The following is a 14283-nucleotide window of genomic DNA, read 5'->3' as shown; positions in this document are numbered from 1 at the left end:
AAAGAGAAGAAAACAAATCCAGAAACTGAGTGTCAGTCTTTGTTGTGCAATCTGTTTTCACAGAATCAGCTAATTTTGAATTAGCGCATTCCACTCCAGCTCTTGCTCCTACTGCCGCTACATCCACAGTATCTGGGAAAGGACTTAGACACGTCTCTGGAGAACAGCATGGGTCCAGTGCTTCCAAAAGGCCAAAGTCAATACACTCCTGTATCAGACACATGTGCCAGGGTAGCTGTCCCAGCTGCACAACACATGATGTGTCAACTGCTTCACATAGAGTGGGTCAGGAAGAGGCTCATTAAAGAGAAACGATACAGCTCTGCTTGCAACATCTCTGCATTCTTGTCCAGTTTTACACTGGAAAAAAAAATTACACCGTTTTAAGAAAAAGGTTACTCTGGATGGAGATCGAAACCTGCACAGAAGGGCAGAGGAAAACTGTCTGGTGCACTAAATACAGATCTGTCACCAATACTTCGTATCATTATTTCATTGTTAGGAGAACAGTGTACATTATTCTGATTTAATTTTTCTGTAATAGTAATTATAATTAATTATTCTGATCACCAAATACAGACTATCTTACACAGGTAATGAAAGAGAGCTCCTTGTCCCTGAGCACAGTTTGCAGTGAGGGAGTCTCAGCTGGACGACTTCTCTGAGACAAATTTCTCTCCTGTGTGGAAAAGGCCACAATCCCGCTCCATAAAGGCACACAGAACCTAATTCCCATCAAAAACATTCGGGGAGTTAGGCACATAAACACCCTTCAAATTCATCCTATCTATAAACAGGGCCTAACCTTTCAGACGGCTTTCTGCGCAGAAGCGTGGGGCACCTCCTGGATGAGCTGGGCAATGAGACAGCACATTTTGCCAAGTCAAGAGGCAAAGTGTGGCATTTCTGGGCAGAATGAACTTGTCTCTGTGTCTCACTGGTTTTTGGCACTTCTGCTGTGAAACAGTGCTGGAGGGGAATGAGTTATATGACTTCTTTGGGTACTGAATTGTCACCACCATTATGGCATTCCCCTCACTGGACCTGAAGGCTGTTTCTGAACAAGAGAAGGCACCACCATATGGCTGTTATAGAAGAAAATGGGTTTTCTCTCATTTTCCCCATCCTCGACCCTTCCATTCTGACCCTTTAGCTCTAAAACAGACTTCAGACCCACCAAATTCAAGACCGACAATTGCACCCCAGACCTGGAACTCACTCACCATTATTGTACCTGTTTGTACAACGTATGCAATGGCTTCTGTTAATCTAAAACCTTTGAAACAGAGTTAAGACAGCGTTATCCTACTCTTCATCTGTTTGTGCCTATTAGAGGGGGATTTTGTGGGTAACGCACTGAGACAAGAGGCTGAAAGAAGATACCTCCCCCAGTGTCAATGGTATCTCGGCTAGCCAGGCTGTCTGTGGTACACGCCTGTTCAGGAAAGAAAGATTTTTCACAGTGCTAATCCGTTTTACACAGACAATCTACAGTTCATTTGCTATTCCCTTTTGGCTTTATTTTTAACGGGGCCTTAAAACATATTTTTCCTTAAAATGACAAGAGTCTTTTCTGCCCTCTTTTTTTGTGGGGCTTTGTGCACTCATAAACAGTTTAAGAGTTCCATGATACCCGCAATGCATGTGTCTGCCTGTAAAAAAGACTCTCTTATGTGTCCTTCACTGATAACTGAAGATGACAATGTTTAAGATAAGGCACCATCCTTGTGACTGTAATGAACAAAACCGAACCCAAATCCCAAACCTACAGCAGTGACAGTAAGGCCAGTGTGCCTGGGGAAGGAGAGAACCTGTCCTACAAAGTTCATTAGAAATCTGCCTTCTCAGAGACTGCGGAGTGTCTCTAGTTTTGCTGTCTAGCATTTAAAACCTCCATGACCTGAGTTCGCTGAAGTGCATCAATAACAGACATTGCATTTCAAATGAACATCTTCTGCCTATGAGGCATCTCCATTCATGAACGTCTTTGCACGTTTTACAAACGTTTTTTAATAAAGCCATCCAAAATCCTTGGCAAGCACAGGGCCAAATATGTGTTTCCCAGTTTGGAAAATCAGGAAAGCAAGCAGGGGAAAGCTAAACATGAAACTTTGATTTTTGAATTCGTTCTTCCAGCCACCTAATAATATCCCCCTTCAGTACTCCAGCCAGTTGTTTCTTCTACATTTCCACTGAAAACCAAGATAAAAAAAGCTCTTTCATTTTCAAGAAGACTACCAAATAATATTAAATACTAAACAACAACAATAATAATGCACTTTAATTCATTATTTATCTCTGTCTACCACTGTTGTTTAGATGATACTTAAACCAAGATTTTCATATGCGTATAGACAAACACAGGCTGAGAAAGCCTGAGCTCCTACCTCTGAAATCCTTAGAAAACTTTACACTATTTAGCACATTTTGTGTATTTGTACAATATTAAAACTTTGAATCTCCTGTTTCCCATGTAATAAATTTCCCATTACGTGGGACAGAGTCTTTCTTATCCTCCCTGCTGGCCCCAAATTTGGAGCAGAGAGGCTGACGGGAAGGCAAGCAGACCTGTGACTCCTTTCCAGCTGACAAACTCTGCTCAAAGACACAAGGACGCAGCCTGTACCATCCCCAGGTTTCGCTCCATCCTTCCTTGACCTCCTTGGACTCCGCGTTGCTTAGTTGGAAAAGCATGCCAAAAATGCTTCCCAATCAGCATGATCTGAGCTATGCTAAAGCTATGCTGCTACTCGAAAACAACTTGCTCAGAAAATGCCCCCCAGAGACTTGTTTACACAGCGGGATGTGGATCAGCACGCATCAGACTGCAGTGCCGTGACTCCTCTTTTTGGCTGCCTTGGGCTGGTTACACTCTGCTTGCGCTGACATCGCTGGCCGGGCCCTGGCCCCAGCGCCGAGGTCTCAGAGGACGGAAAACCCTGTCAGTCTAACCACAGGACAGTTTGGGATCGGAAGGACTTTCCCAGCCTCTTTCAGCTTAAGCACTAGTACAAAGTCAGAAGTTTTCCTCCAAGAAAATCTTAATCTTCTGGTTATACAACACCACACGCTACTTAATAAATTGTTGTGAAGCTATAATACAAGTATTCACTTGGTCACTTATCCTTTTAGCAATAAAAAACAATTGGGACTGAAGTTCAGTTGCAATTTGTTGCAGCTGCTGTGGCAAGGACCCCCTCAGAAAGTAATTTCCAGAGGATTCTTCTTGTTAAAAAGCCATTGCCTTGGCAAGGAGTAGGACGTCTGGAAGATAGCAATGGGGACAAAACCAAGCACAGAAGTTTACAAGCATTCCTGAAGAGCATTTAAAAAACCCTGTATTTATTCAAACAATTACAAAAACATTTTATCCAGCTAAACAGTTTAGCCCCTCCACCAAAATATAGACGCTTAAGCCTATCTTTTGATAGGCAGTTTTGCTCGTTATCCCTAAGACAACATATGTGACAGCATCAACACTGGGCTCCACTCTGGGGACGATGTGGAGAGAGGATGGCAGCTTCTGGGTTTCCCAGTCGTTCCACAGTTCCCAGGGTTTCTATTCTTCAATTCTGACCCACATCCACTCTCTCTCCCCACCACAGGAGTTGGTTGAATTACTCAGTTATGAATAATACACTTTGCAAATTTATCTTTGTTCGGAGTAACAGGAACCAAGAGGGTCTGGAGGAACAACTTCCAGTCTCGCTGGGCAATCCCACAGTGTACAGCTCACACATTGGGCATGTGGTTGGTTATGTGGGCCATATGGTATCATTGTTACTACCTCAGTGGATTTCAAACTGAAATTTAAGAATGACAAGTCTGGTAAAACTTTCAGGCTATGCTAAATATATGAAACAGTCTTCACATTTTCTTGGTGGCTCCCATCGTCCCAGGGAGTTAATAATGCCCCTGCAAAGAGAAGACTAATGATGCCAAGCTGTTTACCTCCATAAATGCTCACAAATTTGTCATCGGATTTGCCATCGTCTCTTGTCTGCCAAATAGTCACCCTGTTCCCTGATGCAAATGCAGGATAATTAGGCAGTTATTTCTTCCCTTCTGCTTCTTCCATTATCCCTTCACGTTACTCACCATACAGTCCCCTTCTGTGTGAGAACTCTGAGTTAACAGTTTAAACGCAGGTTGTAACTCTTTCTTTGGTAAGGAATGTCACTGTCCTGTCTACCTTTAAAAGAGAAAACGGCCAGTTGCATGTCCTCTCTCCTTCCCTCCCATCCGAAGAATGACAAGGGAGATGATGTTTGAAAAAGAAACTAAGTATCCACCCATTAGTCCTCCTACCAAAGAGGTCAAGTAGGACACATGCGACTTTAGACTACATCAGTCTCTGTCCCGGACAACCTAATGCCCAACAAGACCCACGAGAAACACAAACTTCTCTTCTTTTAAGACAGAAAACAGGATCCTGAGTCTCCCAGGATATTCACAATGAATTGGAGGGGAAGGAGGCTCTGCTTTCTCAGTTTCAAACCAAAATAAAAGAAACAAAGAAATACGGTAAGTTCTGCAGTTTGTACTAGCCCTGCCATGTCGTGCCAACAGAAGCTTCATTTGGCTGCATTCCATGCAGCTGCTGCTGAAGACACACTGAAAAGACAAACTCTCTGCCAAGCCCAAGGCTCCCTAACACCGTCTCTTGCAGTTCTATGTCACACTGGCCAGAGGTTTTCCTCCTTTCAAACCCACGCTCTGTAAAAACTCACCCTGATCAGAGATCACATAAGCCAAAACCTCTCTGTGTTATACTTCACGTGAACACGCCAACTGTAAGAAAATCAGGGAAAGCACTCAGGCACACCAGCAAATCTAGCCATAAGAGTGGGTGGCAGGTGGAATCTTGCTTAGAATTTGCAGTGTTAGGGAGCCCAAAAGCTTTTTTTTCAGTAGTGACTTCAGAAAACAATCTAAGCTATTTGAGATGGGACTCAAGACCCAGTTAAACACAGGACCTAGATTACTACAGCTTCTTTTGAGTTGACGTGAGTACTTCGCATTTGCCATGCAGAGTACCGTGGCTGTCCTTTATGAATCAGTGGTTTCGCTGTAAAAAAAAACAAAACAACAAAAAAGAGAGCGACTAAAAGACGGGGAGAAAGTCATGCAAAAGCAAAAAGGTTAAATACAAGATGGTAGCATTGCTGTCAGGACCTTTTTTCTTTTTTGACGCAGTCTACATCTTTCTTATAGTTCCAAAAAAGAATTGGATAAAGTTAACACCTACTAGATCAGTTAGGCTTAGCATTTTGCATTTCTACTAGTGGTTTTACACACAGTTCTCTCTCCTGCTTCCAGAGACCTTGTTTTACAGCAAAATGTCCAGCTTTTCAGCTTTTGCAGACTGTGAAGAAGAGGTGCACCATACAGGTAGGAACATATAGTAAAAGAAACAATGCTGGAAACTACCCTGTTCCTCACAAAAGTCAAAATAAAGGAGCTTTTCCCCATCAGATGCATTACTTTCACTGATGGTGTTCTAATGAAGAATGAGATTCCAGGAACAAGAGTTTTTTTGCTGAAACATAGATGTATTGTGTTTGCAATTCCTCTTAAGAGATCTCCACTTTAGGATTTCAGACTTGCAGGGTACAGATCACACTGACAGCAAGTCACGGCTTCGCTCAACGCAAGCTGCCAAAACGCGTAGAACTGAACCCTGTCCTCTCATTCTCCGGACTGATAAATACGCTTTTAAAGCGTGCACAGTCTAGTTCACACTTACACGATGCACGGAGAATGAGGCAGAGGGCTGGCAGAGTGAAGCAACACCTCATTCCTGAGCACGTGCAGGACACTCCGCCTTCGCTCACTGCTAGAATCGCTAAGCCAGTGCCATTTGCACTACACATGTGCAACGCGCATGTCTCCAAGATTCATTATGGTGCGTATGAAAATTCAATCATATCAAAGCTTAGCTTTAAGAAAGCCTCAAGGGGCTGAGCCATGTGCTTATGTGCTTCAAGGGGGAAAAAAAAAACCAACAACTGTTAAACTTTTCTTTCTTTTCTTACAGCATTGCCCTGGGCTTCCCTTCGGTAAGAACAAAACAGCTGCTAAATGAGTAAACTTCATATTCTCACCATGTTTATATTTGTTCATTTTTGTAATGCAAGTTCTGTTTGTGTGAACACAAATGCATAAATCATAGGTGGATTTCGGGTCGATCCCAAGAAATCTGTAACTATGATGAACAAAAATCTTTACTTTATCTGAAAATGGCTGTGCTTTGGTCATTTCGGATGACCACGTGTCATCCTTTCATGCTCGCTCTCTAACGCTACCTTCCGTAGCTCATTCTAGAGCAAATGATTCTTCGATGAGCTTGGCAATATCATCAATCCACCTATTTGCACATTTTATTGCAACTGGAAAATAGCTTTGTGTTCACAAATGCTTCCACTAAAATCTGCCTATCGATCTGTCCTGGTTTGAGCTGAAGCTTCCTTGTTTTGGGAAATGGACAAATAGAATTACTCCACGCAGTACAATAACTCCGCATCTAATTGGTTAAGGGGGTCAGGTGAACGTAACGTTACGTTGGCAGCCGTTAAAATCAGCCGGCTGGGGGAGTGTCGCTCTCTTGGGCTCCGGACGGCTGCACAGAGGAGCACTGCCACGGATCTGCCGGCTGACGACCAGGCCCGACCAGGCCCAACTAGACCTGACCTGTCGAACGACCAGGCCCGAGAGCTGAGGGCCTGCACCCCCAGAGGACCTGAGGATCACGGACTGTGTACTATGCCCGCCGGAGGACCTGAGGATCACGGACTGTGAACTATTCCCGCCGTGAGTCTCGTCTGAAATCGGGTGAAATATTCAGACTCCCGGCTGTTCCGTACGGGGGGGGGTTTTTTCCCTGCAGTTTTTTTTCCTTGCCGCGCGGGGTTTCTCCCCCACCGTCTCGCCGCGAGAAGAATTCTGCTGTCTCTGTCTGCAGCTGCGAAGGTTTCCACTCCCGCCTCGCTGCTGGGTGTCTGCCCAGAGCACTGACCTTGAACGGGACTGCTAAGAGCTTTGGTTATCTAAGTCCTCTCTTCTTCATTTTTTTCCCCTTTCTCAGTTTGTGCATATGTATGGCAGTGTATAGTTGTGTGGTTTTATTGTTTATTAAAAGTTTGTTTCAGTTTCCCGGATGCAGACCGAGGTGTGAATTTTCTTTTTTTCCCCTTAAGCCCCTTCTGTCTCTAGCGAGACAAAGGGGATCGCTAAGGAATTTGAGGAGTTGTTACCTCAGTCCCTCGACCTGTAACAGGATCAAAAAGGGAAAAATTATACCGAAGAAAAGTGATATTTTGGTGACATATACAGTCATTCCACATCCTGTGCTTGATCAAAAAATGAAAATATGAATGTTTGTGTTCTCTAATGAAAATAAAGACTTTTGCAGTTAAAATTAATTTTTAAAAAGTGGCAAAACAAACCTTATGAGCTTCTTAGCTTTTGTATAGGCCTTTCACATCCATACATATGAAGATTGTAGAATCTGGTTTCCACCTAAAGGTACCAGAGACACAGCCTACAACATAGCACTGAAAGACAAGGGTGTCCAAAGAATTAACTTTGATTCTCTAAACACCCCCCCGCTAAAAAAAAACCAAACCAAAAACCTTAAAAAAACCTACATATACTTGGAGTTTTACTGATGCAGGAAAAGCAGAAAGGAGGCTCCTGGTTTTCTTCTCCATTTCTGTAGTGTCATACAAACTTCGACTCCTCAAATCTATCAGAAACATCTAACGAGCGCAGAGCCAACAGCACAAAGCTGTTGTGGGACATGGCTAAAAACATACAAACTTCGACTCCTCAAATCTATCAGAAACATCTAACGAGCGCAGAGCCAACAGCACAAAGTTGTTGGGGGACATGGCTACAAGCCACAGGCCAACAACGGGCCAGGTGGGAGCTGCTGGCTCCGTATCTGGCCCGCCTGCACTCTGACTCTTGCCAGCCACGACCAGTGTGTGCATGTGGGGGTAGCATGAGCTTGGCAAGCCCAAGCAGGAGGAGAAGATCCCTGCTTTGAACGTGTTCGACAAACTAACATTGTTACGTATCTATAAAACTCGTTTGGATATACAGTCGTACTCACAGATGTCTCACCCTGGAACTGTTGTTTAGGAGCAATTTTCAGATACACAAAACCTGAGAAGGAAAGCAATGCTCAAACAACAAACAGAAGCAAAAGCTTCATGGGACTCCTCCTTTGCAGAGTAAATTACTCCTAAACATTTCCAGGATGAGGCATTTGTAAGTATGACTGTAAAAGGTCCAAGGGCTCAACCGACAATCCATGAGATATGAAGTGCTTGCAAGATACATCTGGTGTTAGGATAATTAAAATCAAAATTAAACTGGTGCTATATTTGCATCTGCAAAGCATCAGTTAGTCAAACATAATGAGTTAATCAGACTGCCCTCATTTTTCTGAGGGCAAAATGGAATCATGCTTCATCATCTTTTTTTGTGCTTAGAGTCGGACAGACTCTGCAGACTGAAACTAACTCTTCTTAAGAAGTCGTACACCCAGCAGCACATCAGTGTCCTGCAAGTTTTCTAGGCGCTGTTGCAACGCTAATAGGAAATAGTCGTAGTAAAGCTACTTTACAGAAGCTTTTACTCTATATTAAGAAGTCAAATAACAACAACAAATTGAAGAGGACATGAAGTATAACCCAGAAAGGAGATATTATTCTGCATCCCATTCTTGCAATCAAAAGACAAGCCATTTAGCTATTTAGCAAGACTGCTGCCAGTAAACCAGTATGCAACCCGGATTCATAACAGCAAACAGCAAGAGCAAACAATACATTCTCTGGTGACCTCTGAAGATTTAGCAACCCTGTATTTTTTTTATTAAAAAAGAAAAAAACCACAAAAAAACCCCCAAAACCACCAGCTGTTGCTGGATGTAATTTCTAGGTATTGTAATTAATTTATTTTTAAACTCATGGAGAAATAATTTATATTGTCTTGGTCGCTAGCTATTCAAGATACTGTGGTTACATTTTTGGTGTCTTCGGTACATTTTATTGTAACATTCTCAGGGCACTGGAGTCAATTACTACATCTCATGCTGTTTTACTTGCTACAAAGCATCATCCAAGCATTTTCTAGCAAGTCCTTGTGGGGAACTGTCCTGTTCCAGAAACACACGTACGTCCACGCACTGATAGGTGTGAGATCAGTGTCAACTTAGCCATTTGAATTAATGTCCTTTTGGTTTGACTTCTGTAGTCTCAAGCCTCTTAGTTCAAGCCTCGACAGAGTTTACATTTTAAAAATTAAACTAAGCATACTTGGTACACAAAGGCTTATCTGATGCCTTTCTATTGTGCCTCTGCAGTGCTAAAACTGGCCCCAGCTTTTCACTCCTTTCCGCCTTTTCCAGACCTCATCATCTCTTATTCAGCCCCACAGCTGTGCCGGTCTCCGCTCTTGCCCATCCCAGTTCTTCCCTTCGTTGCTGGTGCTCCCGCTGTGCGTGTGGTGGGAGTGGGAGGGACAGTCCCAGTGAGAAGCACAAATACAACCAGCTACACAGCAGCAAAGGGAGCAAGAGACTCCTCTTGCTGGGGAAAGAGCGTAAGTGACTTGTGGCTAGGACGTGGAAAGGGCAGAAGATGATAGCAGCCACAGATTCAAGAGGAAAAACAGCCAGAAATAAGGTTTGGCAGGTCTCAGCCTACCAGATCATTAAAGGTGGTTGAGAACAAAGGAGTGCAAGCCCTAGCACTGACGGAGGAGACAAGCTTCAGAGGAGACAGGAGACGGTAATACAGAGGCAGGAAGTCAAGAATATGGTGAAGTGCATTAAAGAGGCTACAGAGCCATCATCCCGGAATCTGTGGAATGGTTATGCCTTTCCATCGCAGCTATGATATGGGGGATTTTCCCTTTCAAGTTGCATCTCTATAGTTGAGCAAAAGCACTCATAGGAAAGAGCTTGTCCTAACAGAGTGGAACTACAGCTAACATGCAGAAAAATTAATCTACCATCATTTCTAATCTCGTCTTTTTCATTTATGACTGTTTGATGCATTTTATTTATTTAGAGAGATAATATATCCAGAAAATTTTCCCAGAGAGGCTACAGTACTGAGGTATTAGCCATTCCTCTAAACCAAGTTTTTAAAGGAAATTGATGGCAGACAGTACACAATGCTGAGCCCCCCAAAAGTAACCCAGTCCAACATGCAGTGTACAGTCCTGTTTCTGAGCATATTCTTCCCTTGTGCAAATGCTGTAGATACCTTCCAGTACTCTGTGAAACTGGGGAAACACTAACAGCCTGTGGAAAGGGGAAAACATGAGTGACAGTGAAGAACAGCGAAGACAACAAAATCTCACCGATTTGGCACGTCAGTACTTCCCATTCTCTGCTGATCCAAGGCAGTAAAGGGAATAAGAACACAAAATAAATACTATTCCTCAGAAAGACGTAAAATGTAAGCCGTACTAAAATCCACAATTGCCCTGCCAGTCCCTCCAGCAAGGTGGATTAGCTTGCGTTGTTCACGTGAACATTTTCACAAATGCGAACGGGAACCTTGCCTGACAAAGGAGCGCTGCATCTTCCCTTTCTGGGCAGAAGCATTGTAACTACCAGCTGAAACACATCAACACTTTAGATAAGCCATGAACTATTGTATCCATTGATTTATTGCTGATTAAAGACTCCCAAGTTGCTTCTAGTTCTGAGAATTAACACAACCGAAAATGTGTTATTAACATATTAGAGAAACTTTCTGGAAGTGTGTTAGTCTACCAAGTTGAATAAGCAAATAGCTTGCTGGCCGATGGCCCTTTCATGAGTTTTGGTGAGCGTCCTGTGATTTCCAGTATGTGTCTCTGCAGAGAGTTGAATGTACAGCTCAGAGCTGTCACAGCAACAAAATTCTATTAACTTTCCTTTAAGCCGCGTATCCTTGGTTCTTTCTAAAACATTTTCCTAGCTGTAAACAAGACACTCAACTCACCATTTAATGTCATGAAGATATAAGATGTACTGCTTTTTTTATATTATAAATTCCACTAATGCAATAGATTGTTTAAGAACAAAAAAAGCAAAGGCCTGTTCTTTTAGCAAATGGCATGCAAAACTTCAGAACAAAGTCCCATCCTCTAAGTAAATCAAGTGCTAACCTAATAAGAGAGTACTTTTTAAAAAAACCATGAAAATGTCGTGTCTTAACTGGTTGAGATGTGTGGCATCACTGTGAAAAAAATGCAGCAGCTTACCAACCCTGCAACTGGAAACGTCACCGAAGACAAAGCTTTATAGCGCAAATAATTAAAGCAAAACAAAATTTCCTTTCCTTTTTTCTTTTCTCTTTTCCTTTCTTTTCTTTGTTGAAATTCTGTGTTAACTCTGTTGTTTCAGGCAGATGGCCAAAAGTAGCATCAACAATTATTGCTAACAAATCTGAAGTCTTTTTCACGGACGCCATCTGCATGAAACCACACAGAGGCAGGGACAGAGTCTCACCCAGGGAGGGAGGGTGAAATCAGTATCAACAGCCTTTGACAGGAGGTCAAGCTTTGCTCCCAGGGAGCCAAAGCCACTGATTCTCCAGGGGTCTGGGCCATCTCTTTTACCATTACGGATACTTAAAGTCTTGAAAGTGTACCTTGTGTGTTCATGCTGGCAACCAGAAGTCCCCAGCAAACAATCCAGGTTGGCAAGTAAAGGGCAAATCTTGCAAATGTAACCAGTGGACAGAGAAGTCTGAGTGAATTACCAACATTCTCAACGTTACGCTGAATAGTCATTGAAGTGCTAAGGATATTGTATATAGCGAAAGGTGGCAAAAATTCCCCAAAAGGCAAAAAATATATATCGTGTACAGCGCAGCCCCACAAGCACCCACACTGAAATTCATGAGACTGAGATATCACTCTAGTGGGGAAATAGGTCTTATACACTGACTTTTTATAGACACACAGGAAAAAAAAGAAAACCCAAGGAGAACGTATAAGAATGCGTATCATGCTCCTGTATTTCCTCAAGGTGATTTAACATCGTAATTATTACAATGTGCACTAGGAAAGAGCGCATTACTTTAGTAATATGAAACTTCAGCACAGCATCTGTTACTAAACTTTGCTCAGAGGTAAGGAGAGGCAACCAAATTTTGGATAAACTGTAAAACAATTGAGTGGCTAGAGAAAGAAAACTTGGAGGAGTTTAAAAACAAATTTCTCGCATGTAAAAACCAAAACTTCCACCGCTGCTACTGCGCGTGCACACAATACCAAATGATAACATTCAATTACTAGGAAGTTGGTGCAAAACACTTTCACAAATTCAGTAGGTTGCCTGGATTTGCAGCTTTTCTGCTGCTCTAAGGGAAGTGTAGGCAAGATGCCTTCAGGCATCGCGTCTTTTGCCTTTTTAGTGATGAATGTTGGCAGCTCCCTTGCTGCTACACTGTTTGTTGCTTATGAAAAGCAGCTGTATTTGGAGGTATTAATAATATCCAATAGTATAAAATCTGTATTTTCTGAAGAAGTCTCCCTCCTTCAACACGACGATGTGCAACATTCATACCATCCAATTTGAGACTTGATAGGGGAGTAGAGGACTGATGGCTTAAAATGCTGTTTTATAGTTTACCGCAAAGACACTTGGACAAAGTTAATTTTCTATCAGACTTCTAAGTTTCTAAGCAGGGTAGAGAAGAAAAGACTGCATGAGCAAGTCAAGGGGTTTTGTTCATAAAGTTTCGATACTGTTTTCTTTCTTCCTTTCACTCAAACTTCATATGCAGGGCTGTTACTCCCTGGACAGGCTGGGACTCCCTGGAGGCTGTTATCTCAACTGGACATAACCAAACAAAACTTTCATAACCACTGAGGCGTATTCTAGATGAGAAACCTAGAATTTATTTTCTGCCATATTAAGCAAATGAATGTCTTAAATAATACCACTAGGAAAGCATGCTTTTTTATTCATACCATGGAGAAATATATCAGAGATCAACTCACTAGGTGTGATTTTTAAGACCAAATCTGTTTTACTGCTGTAAACACAGCTTTCACTTCAAACTCAAATTTTCCTCACCTATTCCAATTCAATTCATTCAGTGTCTGAGCGTTAACAGGAAATTTCTTCCTTCACTTCTAGCAGCCCTTCAAAGGAGTCACACAAAGAAATGCTGAAGACGATATTTTTTGATTACTCTTTCAAAGTTAGTTTCATTAGTTATTAATCCTACAGAGAAAAATTAAAGGTTTAAATCCTTCCAACTCCCACTTGCACAGTTCTTAGGACCAATTGTGAGATATTGTCCCAGAAAACCCCGATGAAGTAAGTTAATGAATTTAACACAGTAAAGCTTTGACAACAACGTGAGATGAAGGCTAGCAATGACTGGCATATAACACACAGACGGATAGACTCTCGAGCAATTAAGCAATGTCCTACCTCTCCTTGCCGGTGATAGTGCTTGGGAGATTTTCCCATCTGCTCTAGCATTTTGCCCTTCTTACTGCTAGCAAGCATCAGTCCCTGGTGGATGCCTGCAGATCTGTTGGTTGCCTGAGTTGGAGCCTCCCCCATCAGGGTGGACTTGATGGAGTTCACCTTGGAGCTGGAGCTGTCTAGCTGGGAGCTCTCCATGATCAGGACCGCGGCTAGTAAGAGGAGACAGCAGGAGCACTTATTCCACATCAGCACGATCATCTCCCCTCCCCCCAAAAGGATTATCTTTCTCTCTTTTTTTTTTTTTTAAGGCAAAGAAAACAAAAAAGAGGAAAAAAAGTTTTGAAAAATATCTCCCAAAGTTGTTAACAAAGCAGCGGACTTCAATGCCACACACTCAAAGAACTGCTGTTCTGAGAGACACAGGAGAAAAATAATAAAAAAAAAAAAATCCCCTAGGAAAAAAAAAGTGTCAATTCTATAGGCACTGAGCAAGTATCGGGTCTGTGGCTTTTCTCCTCCAGGTCCTTGAGCAGGTCAGGCAATTCTTTAGTAACTGAGACCAATGAGCTACAAGGCAACTGCACCCGGGGCAGCTCCCCACTAGCGCAGGCACCAGCACGTTTGCTTAAGCTTCAGAGGGAGAGTGAGCGAATTGCTTCCCCCCACTCCTCCTCTCTTGCTGCATAAGCCAGCAGAAAGGAAACTCAAACCAGATCCAATCCAAGCAGCACCGGCAAAAGCTGGGCTTAGTTTTCTTTCACTCTCTCTCCCCCCCTCTTTACTTTTTATTCCCCTCCTCCTTTTTCTGTCTTTTGCCTCAGCCTCTGCAGCCAGCA

The 14283-nt window shown here is 42.7% G+C and overlaps 1 pseudogene; it reads right to left on the bottom strand.

The window, feature by feature from the left end:
• Positions 1 to 7249: 7249 nt before the first annotated feature.
• On the bottom strand, positions 7250 to 13705 carry LOC104497381 (annotated as a pseudogene).
• Between the last annotated feature and the right edge of the window lie 578 nt (positions 13706 to 14283).

Source organism: Buceros rhinoceros, unplaced genomic scaffold (genome assembly GCF_000710305.1).
Source record: "Buceros rhinoceros silvestris isolate BGI_N320 unplaced genomic scaffold, ASM71030v1 scaffold7260, whole genome shotgun sequence".
Taxonomy (NCBI): Eukaryota; Metazoa; Chordata; class Aves; order Bucerotiformes; family Bucerotidae; genus Buceros; species Buceros rhinoceros.
Note: the sequence above shows the minus strand (reverse complement) of the source record. Positions and strands in the feature narration are given on the sequence as shown.